The sequence below is a fragment of the Felis catus genome, chromosome X (genome assembly GCF_018350175.1).
Source record: "Felis catus isolate Fca126 chromosome X, F.catus_Fca126_mat1.0, whole genome shotgun sequence".
Lineage (NCBI taxonomy): Eukaryota > Metazoa > Chordata > Mammalia > Carnivora > Felidae > Felis > Felis catus.
In genome coordinates this window covers 61,546,096-61,560,014 of record NC_058386.1, presented here as the reverse complement: position 1 = coordinate 61,560,014, position 13,919 = coordinate 61,546,096, and the positions used below count along the sequence as shown (strand labels likewise).

At 39.2% G+C, this 13,919-nt stretch overlaps 1 protein-coding gene and 1 pseudogene across 2 annotated transcripts in view; one reads left to right on the top strand and one right to left on the bottom strand.

The window, feature by feature from the left end:
• Nucleotides 1-13,919, top strand: part of ZDHHC15 (zinc finger DHHC-type palmitoyltransferase 15) — a 249,534-nt gene that overhangs the window by 49,043 nt on the left and 186,572 nt on the right. The gene's annotated exons all lie outside the window — the stretch shown is intronic.
• On the bottom strand, nt 1,366-1,690 carry LOC101095204 (annotated as a pseudogene).

Sequence of the window (13,919 nt, the reverse complement as noted above, 5' to 3'; positions counted from 1 at the left end):
AGGGAAATACAAATCAAAACCACACTCAGATACCACCTCACGCCAGTCAGAGTGGCTCAAATGAACAAATCAGGAGACTATAGATGCTGGAGAGGTTGTGGAGAAATGGGAACCCTCTTGCACTGTTGGTGGGAATGCAAACTAGTGCAGCCACTCTGGAAAACAGTGTGGAGGTTCCTCAAAGAATTAAAAATAGATCTACCCCATGACTCAGCAATAGCACTACTAGGAATTTACCCAAGGTATACAGGAGTGGTGATGCATAGGGGCACTTGTGCCCCAATGTTTATAGCTGCACTTTCAACACTAGCCAAATTATGGAAAGAGCCTAAATGTCCATCAACTGATGAATGGATAAAGAACTTGTGGTTTATATACACAATGGAGTACTACGTGGCAATGAGAAAGAATGAAATATGGCCCTTTGTAGCAACGTGGATGGAACTGGAGAGTGTTATGCTAAGTGAAATAAGCCATACAGAGAAAGACAGATAGCATATGTTTTCACTCTTATGTGGATCCTGAGAAACTTAACAGAAACCCATGGGGGAGGGGAAGGAAAAAAATGAGGTTAGAGTGGGAGAGAGCCAAAGCATAAGAGACTCTTAACAACTGAGAACAAACTGAGGTTGATGAAGGGGTGGGAGGGAGGGAAGGGTAGGTGATGGGCATTGAGGAGGGCATCTTTTGGGATGAGCACTGGGTGTTGTATGGAAACCAATTTGACAATAAATTTCATATATTAAATAAAATTAAAAAAAAGAAATTGTGGTTTATGGACACAATGGAATAGTACATGGCAATGAGAAAGAATGAAACATGGCCCTTTGTAGCAACGTGGATGGGACTGGAGAGTGTTATGCTAAGTGAAATAAGCCATACAGAGAAAGACAGATACCATATGTTTTCACTCGTATGTGGATCCTGGGAAACTTAACAGAAGACCATGGGGGAGGGGAAGGAAAAAAAAGGTTAGAGAGGGAGGGAACCAAAACATGAGTCTCTTAAAAACTGAGAACAGACTGAGGGTTGATGGAGGGTGGGAGGGAGGGGAGTGTGGCTGAGGGGTATTGAGGATGGCACTTGTTGGGATGAACACTGGGTGTTGTATGGAAACCAATTTGAGAATAAATGTCATATTAAAAAAAGGTGTTTGATATAATTTCAATCTTTGTATTTGTTGAGGTCTTATTTGTGACCTCATGTAATCTACGTTGGAGAATATCCCATGTAACCTTTAAAAAATGTGTATTCTGCTGTTTTAAAATGGAATGTTGTTAATATTTCTTTTAAGTCCATCTGGTCCAGTGTGTCATTCAAAGCCATTGTTGCACTGTTTATTTTATGTAGGCGGGGAGGAGGCTTCTACTTGCCTGTGATGATCGTTCCCCAGGACCATGAAGACTGAGTCCCCAAGCGGGAACATCTTGGAGATGTAGTGGTCTTTGTTGACTGGATTGGATTTCTTGCCCTTGCCTCTCTTGGGGACCTCATTCTACATTTCCTTCACATTCCATGTTGCAGTGCCTGTCATTGGGCTTCACATGGCCCAGGAGCTTCTTGTTGTACCAATTGATGAGTCCTTGGGTGTTCATTTACTGCATGTGCACTGAGTGTTAAATTCTTCCTCCTCCCACTTCTGCAGTTCCTCCAGGGTCACGTGACTCTTGAGTTTTTTGAGGAGGCTCATGTTGGAAGAGGCTGCACTCCCAAATCAGTGCCTTCTCCTCCGTGTTGCTTCTGCCCTCACCTTCATTATCTCTTGTTTCAGTCTTGGTTTAAAATCTAGTTTTTCTAAGTATTGCTACTTCAGCTTTCTTTTGATGTCCATTTGCATGATAAATGTTTCTCCATCCCCTCATTTTCAATCTGCAGGTGATTTTAAGTCTAAAATTAGTGTCTTGTAAGCAACATATAGATAGGTCTTGTTTTTTATCCACTCTGACAGCATATGTCTTTTGATTAGAGCATTCAAAGTAATTATTGATATGTATTTATTACTATTTCATTACTTGTTTTGTCATTGTTTCTGGAGATTTTCTCTGATCCTTACATGTCTGTGTCACTTTTGGTCTCTCCTTTGCCCTCAAATAGTCCCCTTTAATATCTCTTGCAGGGATGGTTTAGTGGGCATGAGGTCCTTTAGTTTTTGTTTGTCTGGGAAACTCTATCATCTCTTTCTATTCTGATTGGTAGTCTTGCTGGAAAGAGTATGCTTGGCTGCAGATTTTTCCCATTTGGCAGTTTGAATATATCATGCCATTCCCTTTTGGCTTGCAAGGTTTTGTTGAAAAATCTCCAGGTATCTTTATGGGTCTTCTTTTTGAAGTTGAGGACACTTTTTATTGCTACTTTTAAGATGTTTTCTTTATCACTGTATTTTGCAAATTTAATTACAATATGTCTCGATGTTGGCCTACTTTTGTTGATTTTAATGGGAATTCTCTGCGCCTCCTTGATCTGGATATGTTTCCTTCCCAAGATTAGGAAAGTTTTCAACTATTATTTCCCCAAATATATTTTCTGCCCACTTTTCTCTTTCTTATTCTGGGACTCCTATAATAAGAATTTTATTACATTTGATGGAGTCACTGAGTTTCCTAAATCTATTCTCATGTTGCATAACTATTTTTCTCTTTTGTTCAGCTTCATTATTTTCCATTACTTGGTCTTCTTGTCAATAACTTGTTCTTCTGCTTCTTCCAGGATGCTGTTCATTACATCGAGCTTGTTTCCAATCTTGTTTATTACATTCTTCATTTCTGATTGATTCTTTTTTAACTCTTTTATCTCCACGGTAAGGGTCTCACTGATGTCTTCTATTGTTGTCTGAAGCCCTGTAAGTATCCTTATGATTGTTGCTTTAAATTCTCCACCAGGCATGTTACTTATATCTGTTTCACTTACATCTCTGGCCATGACCTTATCTTGTTCTTTCATTTGGGATAAATTCCTTTGTATTGGCATTTTGTCTAAATCCCTGCCTTCTTCTCTGTGTTACAAAAACTAGTTATATCTCCTGCCCCTGAAAGTAATGGCTCTATGAAGAAGAGGTAATATAGTTTCCAGGGCCTGGTGCTTCAGGGAGTATCTGTGGTGTGTGCTGTTTGTACTCTGCTGTTATGCTTTCTCTGCTCTATCCTTCAGGACAGTGGTCTGAAGAGGTTTTCCTTGCTTTCTGTGTGCAGTGTTTGGTCCCTGACCTGAATATCAGAAATTTTAATGAGATGCGCTCTGATATGCTTCTGAAATGAGACCTGACACCACTTCTGTGAGGACTGTGGTCCTGCATACCTCTATGGTTGGGAGATTTGGGTTTTGTGGTGTGATTTGGGTTTTGTGCTGTCTTATGGGGGAGGCACCTGTCACACTGGGACTGACGGAAGCTTTACTAAGATGGGCAGTCCAGGCAGAGTGCAGGGAGCAGAGGCTTTGATGTAAGCAAGTTAGGCAGCCAATGTTGGTGCTGTGCTGCTTCCCATTGATGTCTCTGTGTTTTGCTGAAGAATGGGGTAGGGAAATGGTGCTGGTCAACTCCTTTATCCCAAGAGAGATGTATCCATGAATGCTACCTCTCAAGGATGCCCTCAAAGAAGAGCAAATAACCTTCCCCTGTGTGTCCCAGTCATTCTTGACATCTCTGTTTCCACGCTATCTGCCTTTTCTCCAAGAGTGGCACGGTATCCTCTTCATTCTATTACAGCTAAGCCTGCTGACCTATAAAACACAAGGCTTTGGGGCACCTGGCTTGGTCAGTTGGTTAAGTGTCTGACTTTGGCTCAGGTCATGATCTCCTGGTTCATGATCCCCACTTTGGGATCTATGCTGACAGCTCAGAGCCCGGACCCTGCTTCAGATTCTGTGTGTCCCTCTCTTTCTGTCCCTGCTTGCACTCTATCTCTCTCGCTCAAAATAAATAAATAAACATTTTTAAATTAAAAAAAATAAATAAAACTCCAGACTTTAATCCCTTCAGGTTACAAGAACTCACAAAATTCAGCCCCTCTTTTTCCAAGACAATGGCTTTTATGGAAATCTTCTCCTTGTGCATTCCGCTAGGTTCTCCTCACTTTCTCTCTCTCTCTCTTGCTGTCTCTCTTCTGTGAAGCCAGAGTTCCCTCCCCGCTGCAGCATCTGGAGTCCATTTCTCCTCTACATCACTTATTCATACTCCCTACGTTCTTCAACATGGCCTCTTCTATCCCTTTAGTTGTGTAGTTCTTTCAGTCTTAAGGTCAATTTCTGGGGTATTTAGGATTATTTTATAGTTACCTCGTTTTGTTCATGAGATGAGACAAGCCTAAGGTCCTCCTACTCCACTGAAATCTTCCTCTGTCCTCCAGCTTTTGTATCCATTTTTAATTTAAAATCTATTTTTCTGATATTAGTATAGCTAACCTAGCTCTTTTTTGGTTGTTATTTACATTGATATCTCTGAAAAATTCTTCCAAATTGGCTGTACCATTTTGCATTCCCACCAGCAATGAATGAGATTTCCTGTTTTTCCACATCCTTCTTTGCATTTGGTATTGTCAGTATTTTACTTTTCTTATTCTAATATATGTGTAGTGATGGCTTATTGTTTAACTTCATTCTTATTTTTTTGTTTATTTTTTATTCTTATTTTTAATTGATTTTTTCCTGCTGTACCCATTTTAATTTCCTGTAATTTCATTTTCTGTATTTTTTAAATTTTTTAATACTGCTTACCCTCAATATTGCAATTGACATGTTAACTTTATAGTAATTAAGTTCAAATAATTAATTTTAATCAATGACAACTATGTATAATACTGTATAAAATTCTACTCCTTTTCAACTCCATTCCCCTCTTTATGTTGGTAACTTTCCCAAATTACATCTACATAAAGTGTATGACTTTTAACATAGATTTCTCATTATTATCTTATGGATTTATCTTTTAAATCCTATACTAAATAAAAGAAGTATAAACCAAAAATTCAATACTAATGACTTTTTTTTGCAATTTCAGATGGAGAGTTTATAAAAGTTGATTTTACACACAAGTCAGTGAAGTATACAGAGTAATTTATTTACTTGCCATTTAATTAAGCTATAAATCAATTTATTTTTTTTAATTTTTTTAAATATTTTTTCCAATATATGAAATTTGTTGTCAAATTGGTTTTCATACAACACCCACTGCTCATCCCAAAAGGTGCCCTCCTCAATACCCATCACCCACCATCCACTCCCTCCCACCCCCCATCAACACTCAGTTTGTTCTCAGTTTTTAACAGTCTCTTATGCTTTGGCTCTCTCCCACTCTAACCTCTTCTTTTTTCCTTCCCCTCCCCCATGGGTTTCTGTTAAGTTTCTCAGGATCCACATAAGAGTGAAAACATATGCTATCTGTCTTTCTCTGTATGGCTTATTTCACTTAGCATCACACTCTTCAGTTCCATCCACGTTGCTACAAAGGGCCATATTTCATTCTTTCTCATTGCCACGTACTACTCCATTGTGTATATAAACCACAATTTCTTTATCCATTCATCACTTGATGGACATTTAGGCTCTTTCCATAATTTGGCTATTGTTGAGAGTGCTGCTATAAACCTTGGGGTACAAGTGCCCCTATGCATCAGTACTCCTGTATCCCTTGGGTAAATTCCTAGCAGTGCTATTGCTGGGTCATAGGGTAGGTCTATTTTAATTTTTTGAGGAACCTCCACACTGTTTTCCAGAGTGGCTGCACCAATTTGCACTCCCACCAACAGTGCAAGAGGGTTCCCGTTTCTCCACATCCTCTCCAGCATCTATAGTCTCCTGATTTGTTCATTTTGGCCACTCTGACTGGCATGAGGTGATATCTGAGTGTGGTTTTGATTTGTATTTCTCTGATGAGGAGCGACGTTGAGCATCTTTTCATGTGCCTGTTGGCCATCCGGATGTCTTCTTTAGAGAAGTGTCTATTCATGTTTTCTGTCCATTTCCACACTGGATTATTTGTTTTTCAGGTGTGGAGTTTGGTGAGCTCTTTATAGATTTTGGATACTACCCCTTTGTCCGATATGGCATTTGCAAATATCTTTTGCCATTCCGTTGGTTGTCTTTTAGTTTTGTTGATTATTTCCTTTGCTGTGCAGAAGTTTTTTATCTTCATAAGGTCCCAGTAGTTCATTTTTGTTTTTAATTCCCTTGCCTTTGGGGATGTGTCAAGTAAGAAATTGCTGCGGCTGAGGTCAGAGAGGTCTTTTCCTGCTTTCTCCTCTAGGGTTTTGATGGTTTCCTGTCTCACATTTAGGTCCTTTATCCATTTTGAGTTTATTTTTGTGAATGGAGTGAGAACGTTGTCTAGTTTCAATCCTCTGCATGTTGCTGTCCAGTTCTCCCATCACCATTTGTTAAAGACACTGTCTTTTTCCATTGGATGTGCTTTCCTGCTTTGTCAAAGATGAGTTGGCCATACGTTTGTGGGTCTAGTTCTGGGGTTTCTATTCTATTCCATTGGTCTATGTGTCTGTTTTTGTGCCAATACCATGCTGTCTTGATGATGACAGCTTTGTAGTAGAGGCTAAAGTCTGGGATTGTGATGCCTCCTGCTTTGGTCTTCTTCAAAATTACTTTGGCTATTCGGGGCCTTTTGTGGTTCCATGTGAATTTTAGGATTGCTTGTTCTAGTTTCGAGAAGAATGCTGGTGCAATTTTGATTGGGATTGCATTGAATGTGTAGATAGCTTTGGGTAGTATTGACATTTGACAATATTTATTCTTCCAAACCATGAGCATGGAATGTTTCTCCATTTCTTTATATCTTCTTCAATTTCCTTCATAAGCTTTTTATAGTTTTCAGCATACAGACCTTTTACATCTTTGGTTAGATTTATTCCTAGGTATTTCATGCTTCTTGGTGCAATTGTGAATGGGATCAGTTTCTTTATTGGTCTTTCTGTTGCTTCATTGTTAGTGTATAAGAATGCAACTGATTTCTGTGCATTGATTTTGTATCCTGCAACTTTGCTGAATTCATGTATCAGTTCTAGCAGACTTTTGATGGAGTCTATCGGATTTCCCATGTATAATATCATGTCATCTGAAAAAGTGAAAGCTTGACTTCATCTTTGCCAATTTTGATGCGTTTGGTTTCCTTTTGTTGTGTGATTGCTGATGCTAGCACTTCCAACACTATGTTAAACAACAGAGGTGAGAGTGGACATCCCTGTCGTGTTTCTGATCTCAGGGGGAAAGCTCTCAGTTTTTCCCCATTGAGGATGATGTTAGCTGTGGGCTTTTCATAAATGGCTTTTATGATCGTTAAGTATGTTCCTTCTATACTGATTTTCTCGAGGGTTTTTATTAAGAAAGTTTGCTGGATTTTGTCAAAGGCCTTTTCTGCATCAATTGACAGGATCATATGGTTCTTTTCTTTTCTGTTATTAATGTGATGTATCACGTTGATTGATTTGCGAATGTTGAACCAGACCTGCATCCCACGAATGAATCCCACTTGAGCATGGTGAATAATTCTTTTTATATGCTGTTGAATTCGATTTGCTAGTATCTTATTGAGAATTTTTTGCATCCATATTCATCAGGGATATTGGCCTGTAGTTCTCTTTTTTCACTGGGTCTCTGTCTGGTTTAGGAATCAAAGTTATACTGGCTTCATAGAATGAGTCTGGAAGTTTTCCTTCCCTTTCTATTTCTTGGAATAGCTTGAGAAGGATAGGTATTATCTCTGCTTTAAACGTCTGGTAGAACTCCCCTGGGAAGCCATCTGGTCCTGGACTCTTGTTTGTTGGGAGATTTTTGATGACTGATTCAATTTCTTCGCTGGTTATGGGTCTGTTCAAGCTTTCTATTTCCTCCCGATTGAGTTTTGGAAGAGTGTGAGTGTTTAGGAATTTGTCCATTTCTTCCAGGTTGTCCAGTTTTTTGGCATATACTTTTTTTTTAATTTTTTTCAACGTTTATTTATTTTTGGGACAGAGAGAGAGCATGAACGGGGGAGGGGCAGAGAGAGAGGGAGACACAGAATCGAAAACAAGCTCCAGGCTCTGAGCTATCAGCCCAGAGCCTGACTCGGGGCTCTAACTCACGGATCGGGAGATCGTGACCTAGCTGAAGTCGGACACTTAACCGACTGCGCCACCCAGGCGCCCCTGGCATATAATTTTTCATAGTATTCCTTGATAATTGCTTTTATCTCTGAGGGATTGATTGTAATAATTCCATTTTCATTCATGATTTTATCTATTTGGGTCATCTCCCTTTTCTTTTTGAGATACCTGGCTATAGGTTTATCAATTTTGTTTATTTTTTCAAAAAACCAACTCTTGGTTTCGTTGATCTGCTCTAGTTTTTTTAGATTCTATATTGTTTATTTCTGCTCTGATCTTTATTATTTCTCTTCTTCTGCTGGGTTTAGGCTGCCTTTGCTGTTCTGCTTCTAGTTCCTTTAGGTGTGCTGTTAGATTTTGTATTTGGGATTTTTCTTGTTTCTTGAGATAGGCCTGGATTGCAATGTATTTTCCTCTCAGGACTGCCTTGGCTGCGTCCCAAAGCGTTTGGATTGTTGTATTTTCATTTTCGTTTGTTTCCATATATTTTTTAATTTCTTCTCTAATTGCCTGGTTGACCCACTCATTCGTTAGTAGGGTGTTCTTTAACCTCCATGCTTTTGGAGGTTTTCCAGACTTTTTTCTGTGGTTGATTTCAAGCTTCATAGCATTGTGGTCTGAGAGTATGCATGGTATGATTTCAATTCTTGTATATTTATGAAGGGCTGTTTTGTGACCCAGAATGTGATCTATCTTGGAGAATGTTCCATGTGCACTCGAGAAGAAAGTATATTCTGTTGCTTTGGGATGCAGAGTTCTAAATGTATGTGTCAAGGCCAGCTGATCCAATGTATCATTCAGGGCCCTTGTTTCTTTTTTGACCGTGTGTCTAGATGATCTATCCATTTCTGTAAGTGGAGTGTTAAAGTCCCCTGAAATTACCACATTCTTATCAATAAGGTTGCTTATGTTTGTGAGTAATTGTTTTATATATTTGGGGACTCCCGTATTCGGCGCACAGACATTCATAATTTTTAGATTTTCCTGATGGATAGACCCTTTGATTATTGTATAATGCCCGTCTTCATCTCTTTTTACAGCCTTTAATTTAAAGTCTAGTTTGTCTGATATAAGGGTGGCTACTCCAGCTTACTTTTAACTTCCAGTGGCATGATAAATAGTTCTCCATCCCCTCACTCTCATTCTGAAGGTGTCCTCAGGTCTAAAATGAGTCTCTTGTAGACAGTAAATAAATGGGTCTTGTTTTTTTATCCATTCTGATACCCTATGTCTTTTGGTTGGCGCATTTAATCCATTTACATTCAGTGTTATTATAGAAAGATACGGGTTTAGACTCATTGTGATGTCTGTATGTTTTATGCTTGTAGTGATGTCTCTGGTACTTTGTCTCACAGGGTCCCCCTTAGGATCTCTTGTAGGACTGGTTTGGTGGTGACAAATTCCTTCAATTTTTGTTTGTTTGGGAAGACCTTTATCTCTCCTTCTATTCTAAATGACAGACTTGCTGGGTAAAGGATTCTCAGCTGCATATTTTTCCTGTTCATCACATTGAAGATTTCCTGCCATTCCTTTCTTCCTGCCAAGTTTCAGAAGAGAGATAGTCACAAGTCTTATAGGTCTCCCTTTATATGTTAGAGCATGTTTATCTCTAGCTGCTTTCAGAATTTTCTCTTTATCCTTGTATTTTGCCAGTTTGACTATGATATGTCGTGCAGAAGATTGATTCAAGTTACGTCTGAAGGGAGTTTTCTGTGCCTCTTGGATTTCAATGACTTTTTCCTTCCCCAGATCAGGGAAGTTCTCAGCTATTATTTCTTCAAGTACACCTTCAGCACCTTTCCCTCTCTCTTCCTCCTCTGGAATACCAATTATGCGTAGATTATTTCTCTTTAGTGCATCACTTAGTTCTCTAATTTTCCCCTCATACTCCTGGATTTTTTTATCTCTTTTTCTCAGCTTCCTCTTTTTCCATAACTTTATCTTCTAGTTCACCTATTCTCTCCTCTGCCTCTTCAATCCGAGCCGTGGTGGTTTCCATTTTGTTATGCATTTCGTTTAAAGCGTTTTTCAGCTCCTCGTGACTGCTCCTTAGTCCCTTGATCTCTGTAGCAAGAGATTCTCTGCTGTCCTGTATACTGTTTTCAAGCCCAGCGATTAATTTTATGACTATTATTCTAAATTCACTTTCTGTTATGTTATTTAAATCCTTTTTGATCAGTTCATTAGCTGTTGTTATTTCCTGGAGATTCTTTTGAGGGGAATTCTTCTGTTTGGTCATTTTGGATAGTTCCTTGAGTGGTTGGAACTCAGGGCGCTTCCCCTGAGCCGTCTTGGATAACTCACGTTGGTGGGTGGTGCTGCATTCAGACCTTTTGTCTGCTCCCCGCCCACCGCTGGGGCCACAGTCAGACTGGTGTGTGCCTTCTCTTCCCCTCTCCTAGGGGCAGGATTCACTGTGGGGTGGCATGGTCCGTCTGGGCTACTTGCTCACTGCCAGGCTTATGGTGCTGGGGTTCTGGCGTATTAGCTGGGGTGGATAGGCAAGGTGCATGGGGGCAGGCTCTATTCGCTTCTCCTTTGGTGATCCGCTTTGGGAGGGGCCCTTTGGGAGGGAGTCAGACCCACCGTCAGAAGTGGGATCCACAGAAGCACAGCGTTAGGTGTTTCCAAGGTGCCAGCAAGTTCCCTGGTAGGAACTGATTCCCTTTGGGATTTTGGCTGGGGGATGGGCGAGGGAGATGGCGCTGGTGAGCGCCTTTGTTTCCCGCCAAACTGAGCTCTGTCATCCCAGGGCTCAGCAACTCTCCCTCCCATTGTCCTCCAGCCTTCCCGCTCTCCGAACTGAGCTGTTAACTTATAGCCTTCCAGATGTTTAGTCCCTCTTGCTGTCAGAACACACTCCGTCTGGCCCCTCTGCTTTTGCAAGCCAGACTCGGGGTCTCTGCTTGCCCGGCGGGCCGCCCCTCTGTCCCGGCTCCCTTCCGCCAGTCTGTGTCACGCGCACTGCCTTGCTGCCCTTCCTACCCTCTTCCATGGGCCTTTTGTCTGCGCTTGGTTCTGGAGACTCTGTTCTGCTAGTCTTGTGGTGGTTTTCTGGGTTATTTAGCCTGGTGTAGGTGGAATCCAAGTGATCAGCAGGACGTGGTGAGCCCAGCGTCCTCCTACACCGCCATCTTCCCCCTACTAATGACTTTTATATTTACCTATGTAGTCACCTTTACCAATATTCTTGATTTCTTTAATGGCTTGAATTATAGTTAGTGTCTTTTAATTACTTCCTGGGGAACACGCTGTCATTTCCTGAAGGATAGTTCTACCAGTGGTGAACTCCCTCATTTTTTGTTTATCTATGAATATTATTTTATCCTTCATTTTTGAAGGATAGTGTTACTAGTTATATAATTCTTAAGTGACAGATCTTTTCCTTTCAACACTTTATTTATTTATTTTTTATGTTTATTCATTTTTGAAAGACAGAGAGAGACAGAGCCCAAGCAGGTGTGGGGTGGAGAGAGAGGGGGACACAGAATCTGAAACATGCTCCAGGTTCTGAGCTGTCAGCACAGAGCCCAACACGGGGCTTGAACTCGCGAGCCACGAGACCATGACCTGAGCCAAAGTCGTATGCTCAACTGACTGAACCACCCAAGTGCCCCTCCTTTGGACACTTTAAATATGGCATCTCACTGCCTTCTGGCCTCCATGGTTTCCAAAGAGAAATAAAATGTTTTTATTTATTTATTTATTTATCTTATTATTTTTTGTATGTGAAATTGCTTATGTTTTCCTGTTTTCAAAATGTTTGTCTTTGGTTTTGTCAGTTTGATTATGTGTCTGATTGTGGATATCCTTTAATTTCTCCAATGTGGAGTTTGTTGAGATTCTTACATGTTTAGATTTATGTCTTTTACCAAATTTGAGGAGTTTTCCAGTCATTATTTCTTCAAATATTCTTTTGCTCCCCCTTTCTCTAAAACTCCCATTATGAAGATAGTAAATTTGATGGTGTCCTACAAGTCTTAGAGACTTTGTTCATTTTTCTTTCATTTCTTTTTCATTTTGCTCTTCAGATTGGATAATTTAAATCAACCTGTCTTCATGTTCACTGATTCTTTCTCCTGCTGCTTAAATCTGATGTTGGGTCCCTCTAGTAAAATTTTAATTTTATGATTGTTGTTTTCATCTCCAGTATCTTATTTGGTTCCTTTCTTTCATTTTTATCTCTTCGTTTATATAGATACTCTATTTTTATTCTTCTGATCTCTTTTAGTTCTTTATACATGGTTTTTCTCTTTGAGCATATTTAAGATAGTGAATTTAAAGTCTTTGTCTAGCAAGTCAATGCCTAGCCTTCCTGGACAGTTTCTATTAATTCCTTTTCCCTATTAATAAGCTATACTATTTTGTTTCTTTGCATGCCCTATAAATTTTGTTGTTGAAAATATACATTTAGAATATCATAAAATAGAAATCTAGAAATTAGATTCTCTATCTCCCTAGGGTTTGTTTTTGCTGCCTGTTGTTAGTTTGTTTTGTTTGCTTCTGTAGTGATTTTTTTATATTAAAGAATGTATTCTTTTTTACATGTGATCTTTGAAGTCTCTGTTTCCTAAATTTTTAGTCAGTTGGTTATATAAATTTTTCATGAGTGCCCTGGATTCAGAAATGGAAAAGAAGAAAAAATATACTCTTATCAATCTTTCTTACCCAGGATTTTTTAACTGGAAAGGAAGGAAAAAGAGTAGCCATCTGTAGGCAGGTGTATTATGAAAATAGCACATTATCTGGTCAGATTTTTTAGCACAAACAAAGTAGAACAGTTTTAACGTTCATTCAAATGATTATTGAAAGGATAAAAATTTAAGACTCAACAAAAATAGATGTAGAAATGAAGAGAAAGAGAAGTATTACTGATGAATGACCTGAGGAAATAGCCCTACAATACAAGTCTCATTCTCTGTTTGGATTTTTCCCCCAGTTTTCTGACCATAAGTGTTTATCATTGTATATGAAAACCATCTTAATTCAATACCTTCTCAAGATTGAAAACCATGCTTTATAGTTTCACTTTGCCTTAACATCTAGTATAATTGCACACAGATATTGGTGATGACTAAAAAGCGGTAGGCCTCACATTCTTCAAATGACATTCTGGCAAAAATTATGTATATATTACATAAAACAGCAAATAGTGACAGGGGGAAGTAGGCACAAAAGCCTTGAAGCCTGGAATCTAGTCCCAGCTCTACCATTAACTTGCTCTGATACCTGGGCAAATCATTGATACTACTCTAGTCCATTTTTCCCAGTGTAAAATGAAACCAATAAACCAGAGAATTGCTAAAGTTTCTTTCTGTTCTGATATTCTATGAAATCATAGTTCAAATATAATAAGAAGAAGTAATTTTGTTATGTACTTCCCTTGTGCTAGATACTATGCTAAACAGAAGTTACATTCATTAACTCATTTAAATCTTGAGTAACCTAGTGCTCGCTTCGGCAGCACATATACTAAATCTTGAGTAACCTTGTGAGGTAGGTAATGTTAGGGAAGTTAGGGAACCTGCCTGAAGTCACAAAATAGTGCAACTGGGTATTTAACCCACGCAGTCTGATTTCATAGCTGGCATGTAACCTCCACACTAAATTAACTCTAAATACACAAGGGATGCTTGGTATTTAAAGATGTTCTCCAGTGAATAGTCTGAGAAAATGAATAATCAATCATCTTCTAATTGATTGGCTTTTTAGCTCTTACTACCATGTTATAGCTCAAGAGTTTCCATTTAGTGGGACGTAAAAAATTTATATTACATCTGTATTTGTTGAATGAGTAGAAATTCCTACTTACTCAGGTTTAAGATGAAGAAAGAT